Source organism: Bos javanicus, chromosome 27 (genome assembly GCF_032452875.1).
Source record: "Bos javanicus breed banteng chromosome 27, ARS-OSU_banteng_1.0, whole genome shotgun sequence".
NCBI lineage: Eukaryota > Metazoa > Chordata > Mammalia > Artiodactyla > Bovidae > Bos > Bos javanicus.
In genome coordinates this window covers 11,504,716-11,520,457 of record NC_083894.1, presented here as the reverse complement: position 1 = coordinate 11,520,457, position 15,742 = coordinate 11,504,716, and the positions used below count along the sequence as shown (strand labels likewise).

Here is a 15,742-nt window from a genome sequence, read left to right as displayed (position 1 = left end):
ACTGAGCGATTGAACTGAACTGAACATAGAAATGATGATAAAATATTTGAGAAAATGATATATATGAAAATTTTGTGTTTTCCTTGTAAGAGTTGCTGCCCCCAAAACACATTTTCCTCAGGAAGAAGAATACTTATAATATTTATAAAACACTCCAGATTTTCATTCTTTAAATCTATTCTTTCTGGGCTTTTAGCCAAGATGTAGAAACACGCTGATAACTCTGGTGACAAAATTTGTATCACCTAGGTCATTATTATAGCTACAAATAAAGTACTTGAGTTGTGTGCAATCTATAATTCTATTTAACAAAAAGAAAAAAAAAAAGCCTGAATTTCTGTTTTATTTGTATTTCAACTGCTTCAGTTCCTTGAGAATATAAAGTTGGGCGTTTATATGATTGAGGACTGGCCACGATGGTCAGCCTCACGTTATTGCAGGTGGGTGAGAAAAGGGCATCACTGGCTCTTAACCATGAAGCTGCTAAAGGGCATTGTGTTTTAATGACTCTGTAGATGCTCCAATATGGTCAGTAGCTTTACTCCCCAGTGTTCTTCTGGGTTCTCTCTGCTCCTCTGCTACTTCTTCAGGAGACACAGGCTTTCTGTGTCTTCCTAAACTGGGAAGAACTGATGTTTGGGATGAGTGAAGCCTGGACAGATGTAAATAGAGGACTTTCTAGCCAAATGCCCTCCCATGCACTGAATAGCCTTCTTGTAGCAGAGGCTTCTACTTCTCTGCCTGCCCTGATTTCTAGCCATAACGAATCCCCTATTGCTAATTAAGAAGAGTGGGTTGATGGCCTTCTGAGTAAACAAAACTTAGAAGGTACACAGAGGAAACCCTAGAACCTGGAGATGTGATGTCTCATTCTTAAGCAGTAGGACTTAAAAGTGACTGCTGAATGGCTTGAGGTAGTGCAGAGCTGGTACAGTCAAAGGATGATCAATAGAGAGCATTCTTTGATTATAGATCTGAAGCAATAATAACATATTAATATTTGGAAAGTACTTCCAGTAGTTCATTTCCAGAAATTTATCCCAAAGGAATAAAAAGGACATACATCCCTACAGAGGTGCTCTCTCAATTCAGTCCCTCAGTCGTGTCTGACTCTTTGCGACCCCATGGACTGCAGCATGCCAGGCCTCCCTGTCCATCACCAATTCCTGGAGTTTACTCAAACTCATGTCTGTCGAGTCAGTGATGCCATCCAACCATCTCATCCTATGTCGCCCCCTTCTCCTCCCGCCTTCAATCTTTCCCAGCATCAGGCTCTTTTTCAATGAGTCAATTCTAATGAGGTGCTCTCTAGTAAAAAAAACATTGAAAACAAAGTAAATGTCCATTCATGATGTGCATGACCCCAAAATTATTAGAATGTGGTAAAACAATGCTGAATGGCATGCCAGGATGTTCAAGACATATTGTAGAGCCCAATATAAACAGGTGATAAAATCATTTATAGAGTATAGCATGAGTCAATGTTCCGACTGGAAACAGACGGCATGCTTAAATTAGGACAACTCTGAGTTTAAGAAAGGACTATATACAAAGATGTGCTTTGTTCACAGAAACCATAGGGCTGCACAGGAGAATGCTGAGCTCTGCATCCCTGTCAAACAGCTCCTAGAACCCAGGGAGCTGTCTAGGGAAGGTGAGTAAGAGGAGCTGAGCTGTGGCTGAGGTTGCTGGAGGCAACCCTGGAAGAAGGGAACCAGGGAAATAAAACCTGATTCTTCCTCTGCTCTCTCCTTCTCATTTTTGACATCTCTCACTCACTGAACCAAAAGAAGCCAGAGGGCAAGGGAGGCCTTGGTGCCTTTTGGGATAGAAAGATGGATGGAAATTCATCTATCTAAGAAAATAATTGAAATAAGCCTGCACAGGTGTAATCAAATTTTTATGTCTAAATAGATGCATCAAAAAGTAGGAAAACACACAGAAATGTCAAAACACATAGAAATATCTCAAGGGGTGGTATGATTGGATTATGGTAAATTCTTTTTTTTTTCTCCTTTAAGTTTACCAGTCTACTGGCTATAGTGGTACTCTTTGACAAACATTTTTTCATTGCCCAAAGAAATGTTTATCTATATTCATTTAATTATAGAATCTTAAGTTTTAGTATCTATACTTATTGTCAGTAGGAGGTTTCTATACAGCTAGTACTTGTTTAAATGAAAAAAAAAAAAAATAATAATCACCAGGAATGCTGAGGACAGATACATGGTCCAGGGATGCCTCTAAATCTTTTTCTAAAATTGAGTGAGACAAAGCTATACTTCAAGATAAACATATAAAGGCAAATAATAATATGTAGGAAAAAAGGAATGAATCTTGGGTTTTTTCTACACAGAGAGAAACCCATTAAAGAACAATCAAACAAGTTTTGGGTTCTTTTATACTTTAAATATTTACATAAAATAGTGATTCAAAGTTAGGTTTCATATATATGCCACTAATCAAATCGCCAGTGAAAATATGTCACAAGTTGAAAGGTATAAAAAACACAGGTAGATTCAGAAATTAAAGAAGTGCCAAGGGCTTCCCTGATAGCCCAGTTGGTAAAGAATCCACATGCAGCTGTAGGAGACCCCAGTTCTATTCCTGGGTCAGGAAGATCCACTGCAGAAGGGATAGGCTACCCACTCCAGTATTCTTGGGCTTCCCTTGTAGCTCAGCAGGTTAAGATTCCGCCCGCAATGTAGGAGACCTGGGTTCAAACCCTGGGTTGGGAAGATCCCCTGAGGAAGAGAAAGGCTACCCACTCCAGTATTCTGGCCTGGAGAATTCCATGCACTGTATAGTCCTTTGGGTCTCAAAGAGTCGGACACGGCTGAGCGACTTTCACTTTCACTTTCATAATCCAAGAAGACTTACTACAGTGTTTTTCAGACATCTTACTGGTTATTAAAAATGACTGGGAGTACTGATCAAAAATAAAAGAGAGACCACCAACCAGGGTGAGAAAACCAATTGTATACCAACACAACGTTCGTGTTAAGAGAGGGCATTCTAACTGTGAAGAAAACGATTTTTCAGTCTTCTAGGAAAAAAATGAATGATAAAATTGAAATTCTTTCAGAAAGGTTAACTTTAGTTTTGAGTGTTTCTCATATAGTTGCAATCCCTCCTAATATACAGACAGTCCTACCTCACTTGCAACCTATTTGAGATAAACTGAATGCATGGATGGATAATCACTTCAAGAATAATCCTCTCATGATCATTTAACCTATCTGAACTTATCAAAATTAACATAGATTTTTTTTTCTTAATTAATCAAGAAGCAGATAAAGCATCCATTCGGCCAGCTGGGGAAAATTCATGTTATGACAGATATGGTTGGTAAGCTTTGGCTCAAATACAGCGAACCATTATATTCAAGCGGATGAAAGAACTGAGATGAAAAAAAAGGTATTCAAGCACTGGAAGCCAGCAGTCACTTTTCAGCAATAACAGAAAATAAATCCACATAAAATTTTGAGATAAAAACAAATATCAATAATTTAAGTCTTTATTGCTAATGCAGTTGGAATGACATTAAAATTTTCTCTGGGGAATCCACTCTTTTTTTTTTTTCTTGCCAGAATCTATTAACTGTGCCCAACAAAATGTAGCAAGCAGGGCCTATTTTGTCAAAAAGCTTAGCAATGTCATATACATATTCCATTATTTAAGCAGAGAGCTCTATTTTAAAAATGAATTTCTTATTTATCATTTGTAAAGTATTCTCATTTTAGGCTTTCCGCTATATACATATATATATATTTATTTATTTATTTATTTTTTCCCCCAAAATCAAGGGCCCTGTCAACACTGAGTTTATCCTGGCAAGTAGCCTGGTGAAAGTCTGACTTATTGAAGAGCTCAGTCACATTACCACATGCAGTACATTTTGTCTGGTTTTCTTTTTCCCTCCTATTTCCATACATATGAATAAATCTGTAGAAGAAAAATAGCACATAAATTGCTTTTACGTGCTAGAATAATGTCTGCCTACCTGGAGTGGATTGGATGTCAAAAGCCCTAGCACTAACCCATCTTTGCTCTTCTGATGAGCCAAGCAACCTCATCTCATTTCCCGATGAGCAACAATAGATAACACCTTCCAACCTTAGTGGAACTGTTTGACTAAGGAATATGAAAATCTGTGACAAGTAAACACAATTAAAAATGGAAATTATTCTTAAAGTTTGGAAGAAACTAATAAAACCTAAGGGATTGGAGAACGGGACAGAGGATATTTTAAATGGATACAGAGGAAAATGTGTTTACAATTTTCAGAAGAGGCTGGGATATCAATCTCTGTCAGTTTAAAGTTTTTTACAGGCAGTGAGAGAGGGGGAAGAAAGAATAGGAATGAGAGATTGTGCACACACATAGACGCTTTACCGTAAGGACGGAGAGGAAGCAACCCTACTTTTTATAGTTTATAGGGCTGCCTGGCAAAGACTTAATGGCCTCAAATGATTCCCACTGCCACAGAGGTCATCATATTCCCTTGCATTTAGGTTAGACCATTACAAAGCTCATTAAAATGTAAATATTACCTAGGAACGCTATTGAACCATTTTCAACTATTTAACTATCCAATTACCCAGCAGTGTTTTAATAGAAAGCATTGCAAAAAAGGAGATTTTTTTCTAGATAATGGAATAAGAGAAGCAAGAAAAGGGTCCTGCTTCCAAGCTTCAGCATAGAGTACTTCCTTGGTATTCAAGTGGGAACTGGATCCACAACCTCCTGGGATACCAGAACTCACAAATGCTCATCTCAGGTCAAATGGTGTAGTATTTCATATAACCTACTGCACATCCTCTTATATACTCTACATTATTTGTAAATTGCTTTTAATACCTAATACAATGGGTGTGCTATATCAATAGTTGCCAATGCACAGAAAATTCAAGCTTAGCTTTCTAGAGCTAAGCTAAATTCAAGCTTGCTTTCTGGAATTTCCTTTCCAAACATTTTTGACCTGCAGTTGGTTGAATCTGCAGATGTGAGACCCTAAGTAGGAACATCAAAGAAAAGACAAATATTTAAGATATATAAAGAGCTAGTATTAAATAAGAGTTGTCTGTGTCCACAAATGCCTGGGAACAATCCCCTGATCCTACACACAGACACCACTAACAGAATATAACAACATTTCTACAAACAGTGAGCAAGACACGGTGCCCTCATGTTTATAAATCTCAATATCTTACCAAGTCAGCAGAGCCAAGGCAAAAAGACAGAAGAAGGAAAAAGCATGCCATAAAACTATTGCTTTATCAAATAGAGCAAGAAGGAGTTTTTCCATAATAAGAAATTAACTCTTAGAAAGTAAGGAACTGACAAGTCACCTTCTGGCATCTTGACGGCAGGCTTGCATCGTAGGTATGATAATATCCAGTTTGAAGAACAGTGAAAGTATTTCTGAGAGGTTAAGGAGTTTACCTCAGATTGCTCAGAGGGTAAGAGCTGGGATTAGGTGTACAAATGAATTTTAATTGACTCCAAAGTCTGTGTTCTTTCCGTCACAGCATGGGAGGGAGTGGGGTGTTGGAACATGCTTGAAACTTTAACTTCTTTTGCTTGTTTTTGTGCAATGTGATCTGAACACTGACTGTAACCTACATATCACACATTTATATAGTTCAGATTAAACATTAACAAGACTTTGTTGAAATTATTATTAGCTAACACCCACTGTGAAGGGAGAATTTGAACTACGTTTTTGAAAAATATCTCTTGGTCACTTATTCATGGGTTCCAATCGTAACAGTGCAGGACTTTGAAAAGAAGCAGTGTTCCGCCCCTCCCCCAAAATGCTTTCCTTTGCTTACTAAACAACCTTGCATGAGGGTCCTAACGCAATAAATTGACCAAGATCATCAGACCACACAAATACAAAGCATATGAAGAAACAACTTTTAGGTGGCAAAAGAGTGATAATTTATGAATTTACTCATCTTAACAACTTAGCTACACATACAGCTACTTGGTTACTATAACCCACATCAGGGCCCAGTGGCGCAAAGAAAGTGAACCTCTCCTTCCAGCATCCACAAATGGAATGGTAAAAATGTGACAGTCGGCAACCAACATACAGAAACAACGAGGTATGGAATCAAGATCGGTAAGAGAGATCGATGTTTGCCATGCAAGGTGTTGAAGGGCATCATTTGAAGACAAAGACCACACCTTTATCAAGAAGCAGACTCTATGCCTGCTAGACTGGGCATACTGCTTAGGGTAGTTACTGCTAGGGTAATTAATAACCCTGTCATGATTTCACTGACCGAATGCTTCAAGATGGGCAGGCAGAGACACAAGACCATGATCTGGTTGCTTCCTGTTACATAGTAAACACAGAATATGCTATACTCAAGCATTTAGTTTACTTTTCAACCTCATAGGATTCTTGAAAATTTAAATACTAGATTGAATCAGCAACAAAATTTAATCCATACTTAAATCCAATATATTACACCAAAATGTTAAAAGTCTATATTTTCAATAAAAGTGTTATTGTCAAATACTACCGAGAAGATACAACCATTTTTCACCCTCAAAATGACTAAGCCAGCCAAGCAACCAATCAAGAAAGATCAGTAGCAAAAACTGCAGGCAAGCTCCAATTGGCTGGTAATTTCCATGAAAAGTGTCAAAAGCCATCCAGAAGTGAAGCAAATTAACAAAACTAAAACTGCATTCTTTGTATTTTACTTCAACAGGTATTTCTTTTAAAGTCACCAGGTTAATTAATTATTCCTACTAAAAGAGAAAAAAGTGCCAGTCTGTCCTTTATATGCAATTTCTCCACCATGAACAATAATCTGGAGCTTGAGATAATTAATACTATATATCCTTGCCTTTGAACAACACAGCTGTCAACCATGAGACTTTAAAATTAATAGGCTCTTCGAAGCTATAAATCAGAAACCATGATAATTTTATATAATAATTCTTAAAATGCACTTACCTTTTAGAGGAAAAGCACAGTTATGGCAGCAAATTGCCTGTTAAAATAAAACATATCATTTATTGGTCTCCAGTAAATAATATGAAGGATGATTCATTGTTATCTGCAGCACAATTATAGGCCAACTTTAAAAACTTTTCCTGATCTCATTAGCTTCTTTTTTCACTAAAAATTAAAATCACCTCCTTGCTTATAATAATTAAATGCCTTTCTGTTCAGTGCATGTGCACTGAAAGCACAAAAGCTAATGAGTTTCATGTTTGAGAGCACAAACAGAAATTATGGGGCACGTTATCGAGGTCATGTCTGTAGATTTCAGTACCTTCTGCTCAGTGATTGTAATACGACACATGTGAGTTTATGTCTATGCTGGAAGTTTTAAGGGTTAGGTGTTAGCAATTTTCATTTCTACTAAATAAAAATAAAATACCAGAGACAAGTTATTAATATAAGATGTACTCTTGTCAAATATTGCATTAGTTATTTGAATTTCTCACATACTTTTCACTGGAACACATTAAAGTCAGAGAGATTTTTATTTACAATGCCTGACAACTGTCACTGAGATGAATCAAAGTCATGGTTCCACACAATATGCAGCCAAGATTGTACTTGAAACAACACTGGCTTGAATCAATATAACATTTAATCCTAATCAGAGGCTAGGCTATACTAGGAGAAATAATAGCCATAGAAGAAACTCCTTTGACGGTACTTTCTTTCCCACAGGACCTGAATTCATTTTCTTAGAAGCAAAAAAGAAAAAAAAATCAAGAATAATTTTCTTATGAACTCTATTTGCATATGTAAGACTACACAGATGCATTTTTTCTCCTACTGTCTAAGTGTATCACAAATCTTGATATTGAGAGGTGCCTGTAGGTATTGAAAAAATATCATCTTAACCGAGGTTAACTGTATCCTCAAAACAAGTTAAGAGTCAAAGACTTGCAAAATTGATAACGTCTTGATACTAATTTGCAAACAGAGCTGGCTCCTGGTGTAAATTCATCTGAGTTCACTTGAGCGTTAAATTGTCAGGACAGGAAAATCGCTTCTCACTCTAGTCCTAGATGGACTCTCTAATAAGATTTAGAGACAGGGTAAGAGGCGCTCAGGGATGGAAGGAGAGGTGACCTGATGATGCTGCTGGATGTGGGGCTGGGCTGTGCTCCTGGAAGACCCTCTGTCACCCCCGGTCCCCCAGTCTCGTATGGCCCTTGACCGCCCCCTGCAAACGTCAGGACATGTTCCCTCTCTGAAGATGCCCTTCTCAGCCATTCAGGGCAAAACTGATTAAATCATACAATGTCCACTTGCCCATAGGGATGACTTCTAGGTGTCTCTTTGCTTTGATATAAATGGAAACATTCAGGACAAAAAAATAAAATACTTCAAGTCCTTGAAGATAAATAGTTTTTGTTCCTCAAAACCACCACAATAGATTAATTTCCACAATCTCTTACGATGACTGTCACTCACCTTGTTAGGGGGCCTCCATAACTCTGCTGTGCACACACCTAACCCCATCTCTGATTCATTATCCATACAGATGGCAGAGAACTGTTTCTTTTGTTTGTTTTTGTTTTTAAGAAGGAACAGATATAATCAAGTTTTAGCACTACTTAAATATTTTGGTTATCACTCAGAATGAATGTGAAAACCCTTGACCTGGCTTCTAAGGCTTGTTGCTCTGAAACTTTCTGACTTTTTCTAATTTCTCACAACACCTTCTCATGACATTACAGATACTGGCCTATTTTTCTGCTCCCATCAGTGACCCTCTTCCTGGTCTCAGGCCAGGATTTTGGCCAGTGTGAAAGCTGAGAAAGTCCTTTCACCTTTATGACCTTTGACTTCACTTACAAATTTCAAACTTTTTTTTTTTTCCTCTAAGATTCTTCCCAAGAATCCTAAACTGGATCTCTTTTGCAAAACTGCAATTGTGTTTTGCTCAGTTTTCTCTTTTCAAGACTGCAGAGAGAAAGTTTGAGCTCTGCTTAATTCCCTACAGGTAGAGTGAACCTCAATCTACCATCCAAATGGGGAACTTCTCAGACCAATGAAAGCTAGGTGCCCATGCATTACATGGAATCGAGGACAGGTCTGAGCAAGCCCATCCACGCGGCACACATTCTGTGGAGGAAGCATCAGCTTTATGTGAATACTCAGAAGGGAAGCCCAATTTTAAGTGAAAACAAGGAGAAGCTGATGAGCCTTAAGGGCTGATGGTTGCCCACATTCTATGTGACATAAAGTGTAAGATGTCCTCACTGTCCCTTTCCTGTACAAAGCAGCTAACATAAAAAGAACCCCCCTAAATATTTTTAAGTAAAATCACAACAGTGTGAGATAAACTTACAAGGTTTTCAGCAGCTGGACCACAGCCCAAATCACTTCCATTTTCGGGCAACCTGGGCTCATTTCTGGGCAAGCCCAGAGCTGCCAATTTCCAGCCTCTTATCAGCTTCTCTCTCCGCCATCAACACATTCACATTTATCAGCTAATTCCCAACCATGGGCTGCAGCAGCTGAAGTTTACTCCTCCACCTGAATGTACTGATGATGGTTTGGATGTGAGGATAGGAGAGAGGAAGCCATTCAACACTCCTAAGAGCTCGCCGCCCTTTTTGTAATCAGGCCAAAGCAAAATCCTCTCTGAGCACAAGTGGGAGCAGTAGATGTCCCCCTCAGACCATCAGTTTTCAAATGAAATCTCCATGAAGATGGGTAAATAAAGAGCTGGCTATATGAACACTGAGGTCCTTGAAATGGGCCTCTTCTTTCAGACGTTCAGTACTCTGGTTAAGTTCGTGCGTGCGTGCGTGTGTGTGTGTGCGTGTGTGTGTGAGATACACACTATTGGGGTGAGTGAGGTAATGCATTTTCCTTTATTTAAAGGTTGTCCAACTGTGACTCTTGAAGACAGTGGAATTTAATCACACAGTGGCAAAAGAGTAGATCAAAGTCAAAGACAAGGGGGAGAATTTTATTCGGTACATCACTTTGGCTAAATTAGAGGGGAAAGGAAGTAATGATGAAGGGCCCAAATCCTTATATCTGTTAAGATGTTTCTACTGAAGGATACAGGGGATTCTAAAAAGAAAGACCAATACCATATTTTTTACTTGGATAATCAGGTTAGCAGTATGGTGGCTGGTTACAGTTAGGGAAACAGGCCTATTGAGAGACTTTTTACGTAATCCATAACTGAGAAGGTGAAGAATTAACAGAGACAGAGGCAATGGGAAGTGAACAAAGGGAGAATTAAGCAACATATGGAGAAGGAAATGGCAACCCACTCCAGTATTCTTGCCTAGAGAATCCCAGGGACAGAGGAGCCTGGAGGGCTGCTGTCCACAGGGTCACACAGAGTTGGACACGACTGAAGCAACTTACCATGCATGCATGCATGCATTGGAGAAGGAAATGGCAACCCACTCCAGTGTTCTTGCCTGGAGAATCCCAGGGACAGGGAGCCTGGTGGGCTGCCGTCTATGGGGTCACACAGAGTCAGAAATGACTGAAGCGACTTAGCAGCAGCAGCAAGCAACATTCCCAAAATGTTTAAGAGGTATAACTGATGGAGTTTTGACCATCTGTGAACAGAAGTTTATAGAATATCTTTCCAGGTTTGGCATGAGTGACAACAGCTCCAATTTTCAGTTGAGTATATCATGTAAGAAATAAGAAGAATGAGAGGTAAGAGAAGATGATGGGTTAACAGACCAAAGGTTTCAGATTGTTGAAGTTCAGGAAAAACTTGGGAGACTTGGCTCAACCCTTTGGTGTACATCACTCTAATTTTATAATTGAGCAAAATTAAACCAAGACATATATGCTATCTCAAAGGCATAGAGCTACTAGGTGGTAAAGAAAAGATTTTATTTCCTCCAAATTCTGTTTCCGTTGTAGAATCGGCTCCCGACTTTTAAATGCACACCTAAATACCACATTTTTTCATCTATAAGGCAGTGTGGTGTCTCAACCTATGATTTATCTAAGACACTGTGAAGTTAAGATTTAGTAAACGAAAGCAGTCATCTCTCTGCTGAACATTTTCGTTCCCTTGGTGTGAGATCCTTTTGAAATCTAATTACTGACGGGCAATTACCTTGTCAAAAAAATGATGCAAATGGTCTTGCAGCTCGGCCCTACCATTCCACATTGATTCCACTTAATTAGAGGACCAAAAACCATGTCCATGTCTACGTTGGTGAGGACAGTGGATATGGAGCATGAAAAGAGACCAGATGGCTCTTAGCGTTGAGTTGGCTACCTAGTGAGAGATGTCCTCGGAATCTTTTTTAATTTCTCTTTTTCAGGCTGGCCTCTAACAAGCTTTTAATGGAGATTTTTATTTGTGCATTTCATCGTTGTTATGCAAATCTATTGTTAGTGAATATGCTGCCTCTCTAGCCTCTTGCGAAAATTAGCATGGTTCATTGTGGCTGTAAATAACAACTGTACTCTTTTTGATAGAAAGGACAACTAAAGGGATTTGGGGTTATCTTTTTAGTCTTAAATTTTGCTCACATTGATTTATTTGGATTGTTAACCACAAAACATAAAAGATTATCTCAAATAAGAGTGTGTCATATAATGTCTATTTTGCTCTTTGCTAGAAATAGATGATTACGCTGCCAAGATGCATTGGTAGAGTGATTTATTTTCCTGCATTCCACCCTCCCCCATCCAACTATGCAGAGATATGTTACTGTATTCAACTAAAGTCTTGCATTTTCATAGAGGATAAAAAAAGAATTTGTCATTGTATCGGAAAGCAGAAATATTATTTATCACCAAAATTAGTGGAAGGCTGAGACATCTGTAATTGTGTAGTGTATACAGCAATAAATCCATTCTGGAATTTTAAGAAGTCACATCTAGATGGAAAGAACTCTTTTACTTTAAAGCTATACAGTCCTGTACAAAGTCAATTATATTTTTTATCAAAAGTGACTGGTTAGAGGTTAAGGATATTGACTTGGGAATCATACTGCCTAGGTTGAAAGGGCGCTTAGTAGTTCTTTGTTATGGTGTAACCTTCAGCAAATTACTTCTCTCTGCCACTGTTTCATCAAATGTCGAAAGAGGAAAATAATCACTATCTCATAGGGCTATTATGAAGATTAAATGAGTTAACATATTAAAAGTATTTAGAATATGGCTGGGCACATAATTCACCCTCAATATTAACACCCTCAACTGTTAGCTTTTGTAACAGTTTCAGTGACTCTATTGCTCTACTTCTTGGTATATTATTATCAAGTGATATTTATTATATAAGTTAGGCTTTACTGAATATGAAATACTATATTGCTTCAGTTACCCTGAACTCAGCAGAAAATCAAGTAGTAATAAAAATATGAGTACCAAATACATATCACAATTTTTTTTGCACAACATCTAAAATATGTTGGCTATACAGAGGAGTCTCAGGGTTTTTTTTGTTTGTTTGTTTTTAGGCGGAGCACTATGCTGCAAGTGATACAAATATACACAGAATCTTTGCCTTTAAGCAAATCCGTAATCTAGTAGAAAATGAAATAGGAATAAATACAATGTTAGGTAACAGAGGACTATTTCCATGAGAGAATGACCACAGAAGAGAGAACTGAGGGAAATTGTTGATTTTGGCAGGCAGGCAAAGTTTGGAAAAGATGTCCAAGCTATATCATCTTAAAATATTTTACTCAATTATTTTAGAACTATGATCTCTAGTCTCTCTACAAAGCTTTTGGTGTCAGGCTAACAGTGAATGCTTTATTGCTGATCATTTGTATTGATGAAAACCATAATTAATCTAACCAACACAGGAGACAGGGGTCTTTATGTGAGTGCACCGAGGAGAACCGAATGAACAAAACATAGAAGACTCAGAACAGCAAAATCAATCGTAAGAAAGAGTAAAGCTGGAGGCAGCACGTTCCCTGATTTCAAACTATATTAAAAAGTTACAGTAATCTAAACAGTATAGCATTGGCGTACACACAGACATAGATCGGTGAAACAAAACAGAACCCAGAACTAGACACATACAAACACTGTCAATTAATTTATAACAAAGGACCCAAGAATACACACTGGGGAAAAGAATAGTCTCCTATTAAGACTAAATTATCATTTAGTCTGCATCTTTAATGAGAATAAATGATGCAGAGGAAACTGGGCAGCTACACACAAAAGAGAAAACCAGATCCCTAACTTACAGACCCCTGCTGCTGCTGCTGCTGCTAATTCACTTCAGTCGTGTCCGACTCTGTGTGACCCCATAGACAGCAGCCCACCAGGTTCCGTCGTCGCTGAGATTTTCCAGGCAAGAACACTGGAATGAGTTGCCATTTCCTTCTCCAATGCGTGATAGTGAAAAGTGAAAGTAAAGTCACTCAGTTGTGTCCGACTCTTCGCGACCCCATGGACTGCAGCCTACCAGGCTCCTCCATCCATGGGATTTTCCAGGCAAGAGTACTGGAGTGGGGTGCCATTGCCTTCTCCGTACAGACCCCTAACCACACATAAAAATTACTTCAAAATGGATCCAAGACTTGGATAAAAAATCTAAAGCCATGAAACTCTGAGAAGAAAACATAAACTGTCTTTGACACACATCTTGGAAATGATTCTTTGCATCTGATGACAAAAGGCAACAAAAGCAAAAATATGCAAGTGGGACTGAATCAAACTAAAAAGCAGAGCACAACAAAGGAAATCATCAACAAAATTAAAAGTCAAGCCACTGAACGAGAGAAAATATTTGCAAATAGTATCTCTTAATATGTTAATATCCAACATACAAAAAGAACTCACACACCACAACAGCAAAAAGTATATCTGGTTAAAAAATAAGATCTGAATAAACATTTTTCCCAAAGAAGACATACAGGAGGCCAGTTACATGAAAGGGTGTTAGGCAGTACCAATCACTGGAGAAAAGCAAATCAAAACCAAAATGAAATGTCACTTCACACCTGTCAAAATGGTTAATAATAAAAAGACAAAAATAACGAGTGTTGGTGAGAATGTAGAGCAAAGGAAACCCTCGTGCCCTGTTGGTGGGAATGTAAATTGATGCAGCCACTGTGGAAAACCATATGGAGGTTCCTCCAAAAATTAAAAAGTCGAATAAGCATACGATCCAGCAATTCCACTTCTGGGAATATATGTGAAGAAAACAAAAGACTATGGCAAAGAGATATTTATATACCAGTGTTCACTGCAACATTATTTTTAACAGTCAAGATTTGGAAATGACCTCTGGGTCTGCTGATGGATGAAGAGATCGAAAAATGCAGTATGTATATACAGTGGAATACAATTCAGGAGTGAGAAAGAAAGAAAATCTACCATTTGCAACAACACGGATAGGCTTAAGGGTCTTATGCTAAGTGAAATAAATCAGACAGAGCAAGACAAATTGTAATTGAAATCCACAAATCCACCACCATCACCACTACAATAAATAACCAAGCTCATGGATACAGAGAACACTGCTAATTACTGGTGGGGGTGGAGTGGGGGGAAAGGTGAAGGGAGTTACCAAACACAAATTTCCAACTATAAATTAAATAAGCCATGAGGAGGGAATAGCATGGTGATGATAGTTACTGATAGTGAATTGTGTACTTGAAATTTGGCTAAGAGATCGATCTTAAAATTTTTCATTACTAAGAAAACATTGTAACAATGTACGGTGATGGATGTATGGGGATGGATGTCAACCAGACTTATTGTGGTAATCATTTTGCGATACATACAAATATCAAATCATTATGTTGTATACCTAGAACTATGTTACTTTTCAATTATATCTAAATTTAAAAGTGCTATTAAAATGAACAAAGCTGCTTAAATACTGTAAGAGAACAAGTGACACACTCCCAGTGGATGGGAGAGGCCACTGCATTTTGTATAATATTGAAAGTACATTCAGAAGATGTGACACTTGATCGAAGATACTAATGAATGACAAGCAGCCATCAGTCTGGGAGGAATCCAGCAGTAGGACCTTCCAGGAAGAAGGAAGTCCAACAGGGAAGGCATGGACGGGGATAAAGCTACTGCAATCTGTAAGCAGAAATCCTCTGAGTAGGGAGGCTTCTGAGCACGGTCAGGAAGATGGGCATAGGCCCAGGTTTTGACTTCAGGGCGGTTTTGTAAGTGCAAAAGGGACAACACTGAGGTTTGGAAGGAGGGCTGGCACTGGTCCAATTTATATTTTTAAAATTCTGTTGTTGTGTCAATTGCTAGCAAGGGTCAGGGGTGGAAGCCAGGAAAGCAGTTAAGAGGCTATTGTAATGACCAAGAAAGAGATGATGGGGGTTGGATACAGCAGTTACAAGTGAGATAGAGACAGAGGGATGGTGCCAGAATGATGCTGGGATATAGAGCTCCCAGGATTTGCTGATGTGAGAGAGATTGGATATGAGACAGAGAGAAAGCACCATTAACTCCCAGGTCTCAGGGAGGCAAAAGAGGATATGCTGCCATTTACCAAGATGGGACTGAAACAGGAAAAATAACAGAGAATTGGGGAAGAAAATATTTCTGTTTTATCAATATCAAGTGTGTGGACCACACTGACATGTAAGTGGTAATGTTGCATACATGATTCTAGAACAGAACTTGTCTCACTCAGCAACAGGGAGTTTCAACCTCCACACTATTCACTCTTAGTCCAGATGCTTCTGCCCTGTGCTGTGAACTACCCTACAAAGAGCACATGCGTCTCTTGCCCCTCTCTACCGGATGACAGTATATCCCTCACAC

The 15,742-nt window shown here is 38.5% G+C and overlaps 1 long non-coding RNA gene across 1 annotated transcript in view; it reads right to left on the bottom strand.

Moving 5' to 3' along the window:
* Positions 1-6,969: 6,969 nt before the first annotated feature.
* The window catches only part of LOC133239845 (uncharacterized), a 482,622-nt gene continuing 473,849 nt past the window's right edge, over positions 6,970-15,742 (bottom strand). Inside the window, exon 3 of the long non-coding RNA XR_009734001.1 lies at positions 6,970-7,010. This is a non-coding gene — a long non-coding RNA (uncharacterized LOC133239845). The remainder of the gene's footprint in view (positions 7,011-15,742) is intronic.